A 9,608-nucleotide genomic window follows, 5' to 3' on the forward strand; every position below is an offset into this window, starting at 1 on the left:
CATAACTCCACAAGACCTTTGGACAATTTCTCCCTGTAGTTTTTCTGTGTCACAAGTTAAAAAGTCCTTCTATAGTGTCTGCAATCAACATAATGACCAGCAGGAAGTACCGAGGTCGCAGACGAGCCTGCAGCTTTGCTTCAGTCGGCCAGTTAGACACATGGGAGAAGTCTACAACACGGTCAGTGTACTACAGCATCCCTGAGTCTAATTTCTTTTTTTCTTTTACTATTCTTCTTTCTTTCTTTAACATCTTTAGATTCTGGGTACCATCTGTAGCTGTATCTGGTTATGGGGAACATTATGATCATGTGTTTTAAAGGGCAATCCTTTGAGTGCATACTAGGTGCTTCCTGCAGACGGGCCATTCTTGACCTTACTGGTATAGACAGAAACAGCTAAAAAGATCATTTGATCCACTATGTTTTACACTAATACACAACCACATGCAGTATATGTATTTACACAACATGTAATGCTTTAATAATGCTAATAATTTAAAGATTCCATATTGAAAAAAAAGTGAGATTTCCATGTCTTTTTTATTGTAAAGCAAGTTTAAGTGCATATGATAAAATGCAAAATACTGTGAAAACATCAAAATGCCCAATCTACAGAGAAATAAACACAGCCCGTATTCAGAAACTGTGTCTTTAAACAAGCCGTGATGTCACAAATCTACAGTACAACAGACCATTTCACAGTTTTAAACGTAAATATTCTAAATGTGTCCCAGTTTATTTCCAGCTGCAGTGTATGTGAATGACATCAGCTGACAGGAAGTAAACATGGACCCAAGCCAAAGAACATATATTGCAAAGAATCGAAAGCCCATTGTTCGTTTCATTGCATCGTCAGCGCCCGGCCGCCGTTTTGGACTGAAAGCGACTACTTGACGCCGGTAAAACGTCTGCCTACAAAGTGCCGTACAAAAGTAAAAAAGAAATTATTTCTATTCTATTGAAGAGATTTTGAGAGCAATCTCATTTTCATGTCAATAACCTCCAAAATAGATGTACAATAGACCATTCCGTCTTCCATGGTGAATTTCCCCCTGGGGATCAATGAAGTTTTATCTTAATCTATAATATTACATCATCATTTATTTGTTGATTATACTTTGTATTACTAATCTGAACACAAGTATAGTAACTAAAGTTATCAAATAAAGTGGTAGTGGTGTAGAAGTATAAAGTAGCAGAAGGTTGAAATAGTACAGTATTGAGTACGGATGTATTTAATCACCTTCCACCACTGGCTACATGGTCTTGCCAAATTTGTGATAGACACACACAAAACAATAATAATAATACACTGCTACTGCGGCCAATGACTTTATAAATCATAACATATGTTCTCAGAAACTTCTTCTGTTTAAACATACAGATGAAATGTTATCTTTTAAATGATATATGAGAGCCAGTGCTGTGTTTTGTTTTTCTCCAGCCAGTGCTCGTCTTTGGAGGAGTGGGCAGTCGTCTCTCTGCGGTGTCACAGCCTGTCCAGCTTGGAAGAGGCAGCGCTCAGTCTGATCTCAGTCTGATCTCAGTCTGCTGGAGTCAGTTCCTGCCAACACAAGGTCAACACCGCTGAATCTAAAGTCCACACACATCACGTCAATGCTGGCTAACTTTTGTTACAGGATTCTGTAAAAAATCATCCTTTAAAGGATTAGATTGTGCATCTCCAAATAGTATCTGTTGAATCAACAGCTGGCAGCATCTCACAAACTGTTATTGAAAGGAAAGGTAGCAAATCAAAAAGCTAAAGTATGCTTTATTTAGAGAGCTACATTTGTGATCAGATCATAAGTGTGCATCTAAATGCCTTTACACACCGGGGGCGTGACAAATAACCAACACGAAAATGCTAAATACTCGCCTGCCAATATGATATGTCTAGGGCTTTTACTGTCAAAGTTAAGAACAGAAGGAGAAGAACAAAAGTTTGCTGTCTTGGTTTGGACTACGAAGCCACCTTGTTGTTGTTTCATAAATATAGGCGCAACTCAAGGGGTGACAAGCATGGTGAAAAAACAATGTCAAACAAATAGATAGTAGTCCAAATAGAAAATAAATAGCAAAGGGGTGATTCTAGTCAATTATACAACAGTGGTGATATTGTTGGGATGAAGCGCTCCCCAGCGCCCTGTGGCCAATTTCTGCTAGAAAAAGACACTATATGGACACAGGCCCATACACAGTTAGAACAGCATAATGTCATGTTTGAGGAAATAACCATGATGATGTCATAGTGATGTCATATCTCGGCTTGGGCTTTGAGACTACAAATTTATATTTTTAATTTTAAAAAAAAATATGTGAGCGGTTACCAGGCACTGAAAAAAAACATATGCTAAATCAGTGGCATTATGGGAAATGTAGGATCCAGTGTATTTGACGGGACTAAAACTTGTTTTGGCCTCTGCTGCATTGATTTTGTCCCTCAACTTTATGGAAGTTCACTACTAAATCACTTTAGCGCCCCTTTAACTGCACCTCGGGTTCATAAGTGGAAATGGACAGACATGAAAGAATGGAACGGGCCAAGGCATTTAATAAGATGCTGTTTTTGGAGAGATAATGACATTCACTGTTGTTGAAAGAGGTCCAGGGCTGGTTTGTTTACAGAGAGGGCTGAATTGAGTTCCTAAAAATATAATAGGACCCATAAGCTCTGGTTTGCTTTGAGCACAAGACATGTGCCATCAGCTCACACTGTGACAAAGACTCCGACATGACGCTTGTTACTGAAGCTCACAGAGACAGATTTAGGCCTGTGGGGGACTTGTTACTATGGCAGACACAGCATGCAACAGTGATATCCACTGTCACAAACCAATGTCAACCCCTCCAGTTTAGATCATATAATCCTCTTAAAGGGACAGTGTGGAGGATTTAGTGGCATCTAGTGGTGTGATTCGGGCTGTTCTCATACACCGTTCGTAGCTATATCTACGAAAAGGTAATGCGCTGTAATTTGTGAACCAGGAAGTATAAAGAGCGACAAATGCCACCTAAAGGAGGAGGTCGAGGGAGATGGGTGGGTCAAAAAACACCAGACTTTTGCCCAGGTCACAGGTGTTCGTATCCCGTGTGAGACCAGAAGTCAACGTTGATATATTTCTCACGTAATTTCCGTATTTAAGCTACGCCCCTTCCAGAGTTATTTTAACCCAAACAAGTGCTTTTGTTGTCTAAACCTTTTGTCTAAAGTTGTTTCTTGTGAAGATGGAAGTTTATTTTGAAAAGACTGGAGCGGAAATTGACACGTGTTGCTGTACATTTGTTGGAAAACCACGAGAAATGGGGAATAACTCTGTAACATTTTTTCAAATTTAAAGTAGTAATTGGTCCGAGCAGTGCAAACAAAATGTGAAAAAGCCGGTAGTCCGCTGTCTTTGTTATTGTATCTGTTGCATGCTCATTACGCAAAGCATCAATGGGCATGCCAGAATGAGGAGAGGACGTCATCGTTTCCCAAACGCTCTGTTTTACACGTCCACACAGATGCAAAGTAACCAGAGTTTTTGAAAACCTGCACCTTTGAAGGTGTTTTCAAAAATATCCGTTTTTGTAACCCAAATCTACGTTTGCGCGTGGACGAGAGGCCAAAACATAGAGGAAAATATCAGTTAGACATGGCCCAAGACTGTGGTAACGTGAGCCGCCGAGTGCAACACCGTGGTAACGCCGTGGTAACGCCGTACGCCTCACTCAGAGGCCATCCCTACCATAACGACACTACTTTAGGAGCAACGGAAGTCAGACGGCGGCTGGCGGTACCACGGTTTTGGAGTCTGTTGCTCAAGTTACCGCAGTTTCACAAGCGTGTCGGAGAACTAGGGTGGCCTTCATGTAACGTAAACATGAAAGGCTCTCTCTAGACCCAGTGTTTGGTTTGTCCGTTCTGGGCTACTGTAGAAACATGGTGGAGCAACATGAAGAGGACCCGCTCCCTATGTAGATATGAAGGGCTCATTCTAAGTTAAAGAAAACACAGCGATTCTAAGTTTCAGGTGATTATACACTAATGAAAACACAGTTATGAATACTATATTCCATTTCTACTAATAGATCCCCCGAAATGCTACACACTCTTCCTTTAACGAAGTTATGGGTTATATGGATGTTGTTCGTCGTCAAAGTTTGCACTGTGCAGCATGTTGCATGTTCAGTTCATTAGAGCTGTTATATGAAGCGTGTTTCTAGCAAAACACTATTCATAGTGGTAGCGTGTCTATATTTGCGTCAGTGATACAGTGTGAGTTACAGTAGCTCATTACAGCCAATCTTATCCGAACCTTTGGCAGACCTCCAACCAACACTTTCTAAAACTGGTTTCCACGGCAACCCCACCCAGCAGGACCAATTAGAATTGACAAAGGATCTCGTAGCACTAAACTGCCTGGAGATTAGAGGAAAGGGAAGACAACGTCCTCAAAACAAACACAACAAATGAAAGGAGGGTGTTTGGATCCGTGTGTGTGTGTGTGTGTGTGTGTGTGGGTGGGTGTCGATGCATTAAGGGGGGAAAGATTTAATTAAACGTGCCGTCTTTCCTTCCCTCCTTGTGTCTCTCTCTCTCTGTTAGACCGCTGTGTGTTGTTAGACCAACAGGCAGGAAACCAGATCGATAACAAATAGTTTAGAGTGGCTTTTTTTTTTTTTATAGGCCATCAATGCAGCGCAGTGGCCTCTGAGCCGCACATCAATCACATACTGTGTGTGTGTGTGTGTGTGTGTGATTGATCTGATAGCCTTTGTACTTCAATGGGGATCTACTTTATTGAATAATGGACACCTATGATCCCAATGGTGTTTTGTTGGTTGTGTGTGTCAGCTTCACTGTGAGTTGAAATGTGTCAAATATCAAAATCAGTGACCTTTATCATAAAAGCTTTTAGCACACTCCTGTGAGGTGAGAGCAGGTTTTTATTCATTGTGACAGTCATACAGCTCTACTAAGCCAAAAGGGAGTTAAGACCAGAAACTGGTTTGGTAATCTCTGGGCTCAGCTGTCATCACACGCTGCTTTTTACGTCATATCGTTCAGAACGTATTTACGTAATTAAAAGTCGGAAACATAGAACACATAAGCCTCCAAGTTGTAATTCCTAGTTGGAGATTTCAGGAATTTCTGGCAGTACAATCAGGAATTAGTGCTAAAACCTGGAAATGAGTTAGCATTTTACTACATCTGGTTCCCTCATCTGGAAGTCAATGGGTTTTTTGAATGGGTTTTTAGTTAGATGCCCAAAATAAGGTGTGTGGTTAACACAAGCTGAAGCTCAAGAGATTTTGAAGTTTTGTTCTAAGACATGAAATACGTCAGTAATTATCCTACTTGTGAATTTTTAATCCTTTATGTGTCATAAAAAAGACGGTTGTTAACAAGTGGCTAAATGAGACTACTAAACGTCATCACGCCGACTCAACCTACCTTGAGTTAGGTTGAGTCCAACCAACCTCAAACGTTTACCTTGCTGAACAAAACATGTCGGTATCATGAACGTGTGTTTGTCACAGTTATTTTCTGCAATAATCCAAAATCCAGTGGAACACAGAGGCACCCTTTAGCAACAGTATGTGACGAACCGGCTTTCAAGTAACATAGTGTAGACGTAAATGTAAACCCACCTGTGGCTTTATTCGACGGTCGGAGCAAGTCATGTAGTATTAACAGAGTGAGAGTCCACATAAGGTCGGGCAGGAGGGGTGTTGAATGGGTCAAACAAACACAATTCTTTCAACCAGGAGACCGGTTTTCGTGTCCAAAGTAAAACTAAAAGTATCATTGACTTATGTTGTCGCATCAGTCTTTAGTTACGTGACTCGTTGGTATCGTCAGTCACGTGAATCATGTGAGTTGTTAGTATCGTCAGCCCCGTGAGTCACGTGAGTTGATAGTCAGTGAAGTTAACGTCCACCACAACCGTTTCCTAACCCTAACTAAGTGGTTGTGTTGCCTAAACCTAACTTCCTTTGAAAACTGAAGTTTATTTTGAAAGGTAACTATGCATGTAACGAGCGTATATTGACACGCTGTCTCTGGTCCGTCCAAAAGTAACGAAAGGGGGTACCTCTAGAACAGGGTCTCAAACTCGCGGCCTGCGGGCCAATTGCTGCACGCAAGACGATATTTTGTGGCCCCCACCTTGATATGAAAGTTTAATGTTAGTGCGGCCGCAAATTTTTATTTTTTTTTTTATAAAGTTTTTTTTTTGGGGGGCATTTTTTCATTTTTATTGACAGGACAGTGGATAGAGTCTTGGAAAGGGGGGAGAGAGAGAGTGGATGCGGAAAGGGCCACAGGCCGGATTCGAACCCGGGCCGCCGCGGTCAGGAACAAGTCTTGTTACGTGGGCGCCCGCTCTACCAACTGAGCTAACCAGGCGCCCTCGGCCCGCGAGTTCTATGTGAATGGCAGTTTGCCGTGGAAGGTCCCTTTGTTGCGCGAGCCCGAGCTGAACGAACCTACCAATCACAGCGGGGTATGTGGCTCCCGGGGGCGGGCAATCGGCCGGGCTTGATGCAAGCAGAGAAACATTTCACAACAACTATGGCGGCCCGTGTAACATCGCATAAGCTTGATTAAAGCTTGATTATACTTGAATCGACGCCGCAGCCTGACTCCACCTCTCCAGACATGTAACTACACGTCGCGGCGACGCAGACCGCAACAGCTGTGATTGGTCCAGTCTCTCAGCGACGCTGAGCGGCCAGGACCAAGTTCTACTTCTCTCTGCCTCCATCTGTTCAATGTTTGTTCACACAGATCCACTCAGATATATGTTCTCTTTTCGGCGTTGCAGTAATGTCAGTAAAAGTTCTGTGGTTCAACAGTTATTAGCTCCAACTGCCGCTCAGTTTCTGTTTGGAGCACAAGAAGAAGAAGGAAACTCATAGAGACGCCGCCAACTAGCGGTTTGGTGGTGTAATTGCAGAGCAACACAAACACAGCAGGCACAACTTTATTGCGGAGTGACACCAAGTGGAATGAATATATATCATGTCTTTTTCAAAGCCTGCAGTGAAGAGAAAGGTTGGTGACGAGCACAGACAATTTCAGGAAAAGTGGGAGACGCAATAGAGGCCATGTTCAGAAGAACCGTTCATGTTCTTCAATGTTCCATTCATGTTCAGGACAGTTCATGTTCAGAAGAACCCATTCATGTTCAGAAGAACCGTTCATGTTCAGGACAGTTCATGTTCAGGACAGTTCATGTTCAGGACAGTTCATGTTCAGGACAGTTCATGTTCAGGACAGTTCATGTTCAGGACAGTTCATGTTCAGGACAGTTCATGTTCAGAAGAACCGTTCATGTTCAGGACAGTTCATGTTCAGAAGAACCGTTCATGTTCAGAAGAACCGTTCATGTTCAGGACAGTTCATGTTCAGAAGAACCGTTCATGTTCAGGACAGTTCATGTTCAGAAGAACCGTTCATGTTCAGAAGAACCGTTCATGTTCAGGACAGTTCATGTTCAGAAGAACCGTTCATGTTCAGAAGAACCGTTCATGTTCAGGACAGTTCATGTTCAGAAGAACCGTTCATGTTCAGGACAGTTCATGTTCAGAAGAACCGTTCATGTTCAGGACAGTTCATGTTCAGAAGAACCGTTCATGTTCAGAAGAACCGTTCATGTTCTTCAATGTTCCATTCATGTTCAGGACAGTTCATGTTCAGAAGAACCGTTCATGTTCAGAAGAACCGTTCATGTTCTTCAATGTTCCATTCATGTTCAGGACAGTTCATGTTCAGAAGAACCGTTCATGTTCAGGACAGTTCATGTTCAGGACAGTTCATGTTCAGAAGAACCGTTCATGTTCAGGACAGTTCATGTTCAGAAGAACCGTTCATGTTCAGAAGAACCGTTCATGTTCAGGACAGTTCATGTTCAGAAGAACCGTTCATGTTCAGAAGAACCGTTCATGTTCTTCAATGTTCCATTCATGTTCAGGACAGTTCATGTTCAGAAGAAGCGTTCATGTTCAGAAGAACCGTTCATGTTCTTCAATGTTCCATTCATGTTCAGGACAGTTCATGTTCAGAAGAACCGTTCATGTTCAGAAGAACCGTTCATGTTCAGGACAGTTCATGTTCAGAAGAACCGTTCATGTTCAGAAGAACCGTTCATGTTCTTCAATGTTCCATTCATGTTCAGGACAGTTCATGTTCAGAAGAACCGTTCATGTTCAGGACAGTTCATGTTCAGAAGAACCGTTCATGTTCAGAAGAACCGTTCATGTTCTTCAATGTTCCATTCATGTTCAGGACAGTTCATGTTCAGAAGAACTGTTCATGTTCTTCAATGTTCCATTCATGTTCAGGACAGTTCATGTTCAGAAGAACCGTTCATGTTCAGAAGAACCGTTCATGTTCTTCAATGTTCCATTCATGTTCAGGACAGTTCATGTTCAGAAGAACCGTTCATGTTCAGAAGAACCGTTCATGTTCTTCAATGTTCCATTCATGTTCAGGACAGTTCATGTTCAGAAGAACCGTTCATGTTCTTCAATGTTCCATTCATGTTCAGGACAGTTCATGTTCAGAAGAACCGTTCAAGTTAAAGAACTGTTAATAATGACGTTTGAGAAGATTGTTTTTTTTTTAACAAAGCTTTTTTTGTGGAATACCTGATGCGGCCCAGCCTCACCCAGACTCTGCCTCCAGCGGCCCCCAGGTAAATTGAGTTTGAGACCACTGCTCTAGAATGTGTCAGTCATACTCCATAGCTCAAGACCGTGAGTGTGTTCCAATCCACGTACTTCCAGAAGTACACTTCAGTGTAGTGCACTTTGTGCACTCTGTACTCACTTGAGTAGTGCGTACATTTGTAAAATGTTTTATTCTGTTATCTACGTATGTTTGAATAGTGGTCGTGGTCCCGCTCTTTCCGCTACGTAGCGAAGATGGCGACAATGAGTGTGAAAAGTGTCAAGCGTTCCACACTCAACGATTGACCGTTTTGAGTACAACATCCGGGTACTTTGAGTGCACTGCATTTTGCCGTACTTCCCAGTGTGAACGCACTTATGCACTCAAAATAGTGTAAGTGTAAGTACAGATGTATGCGGATTGGAACACACTGCGTGTCTCAGCCTTCATTCAATAGTCTTGGTTACATCGAAATAAAATCCACTAAATAACTAAACGAATACTGTCGATTCAGCTACTTTAAATTGAGTTTATTGAGATTATCCAAAGGCAGAGTGTTGTGCAGGTTTTATGGTGATGATTTCTTGAGGTCAAATATTTAGTTTAAAGGGACGGTGTGTAGTATTTAGCGACATCTAGCGTTGTGGTTTTAGATTCTAAGCTAACGAAAACAGAATGATTCTTAGTTTCAGATGATTAATGAAAACCTAGTTATGAATATGTACGATATATGTTCTGAGAAGAGGTTCAACCAATGTTTTATAGAGAGCAGGTGTCTGGATTTTGGAGAATAGTTTTCTTGGTGATAGCTAGAGCCACAAGTAAAGATGTGTTGCTTGGTGTTATTAAATCTGATAGGTCGCCAAGAAGGCAGATGGATGGAGAGGGGGTGAAGGTAATTGTTGTGGGTGCCAAGTTCACAATGTGTGCAGTACTGTGAGTTACTA

This window comes from Sebastes umbrosus, chromosome 7 (genome assembly GCF_015220745.1).
Source record: "Sebastes umbrosus isolate fSebUmb1 chromosome 7, fSebUmb1.pri, whole genome shotgun sequence".
Taxonomy (NCBI): domain Eukaryota; kingdom Metazoa; phylum Chordata; class Actinopteri; order Perciformes; family Sebastidae; genus Sebastes; species Sebastes umbrosus.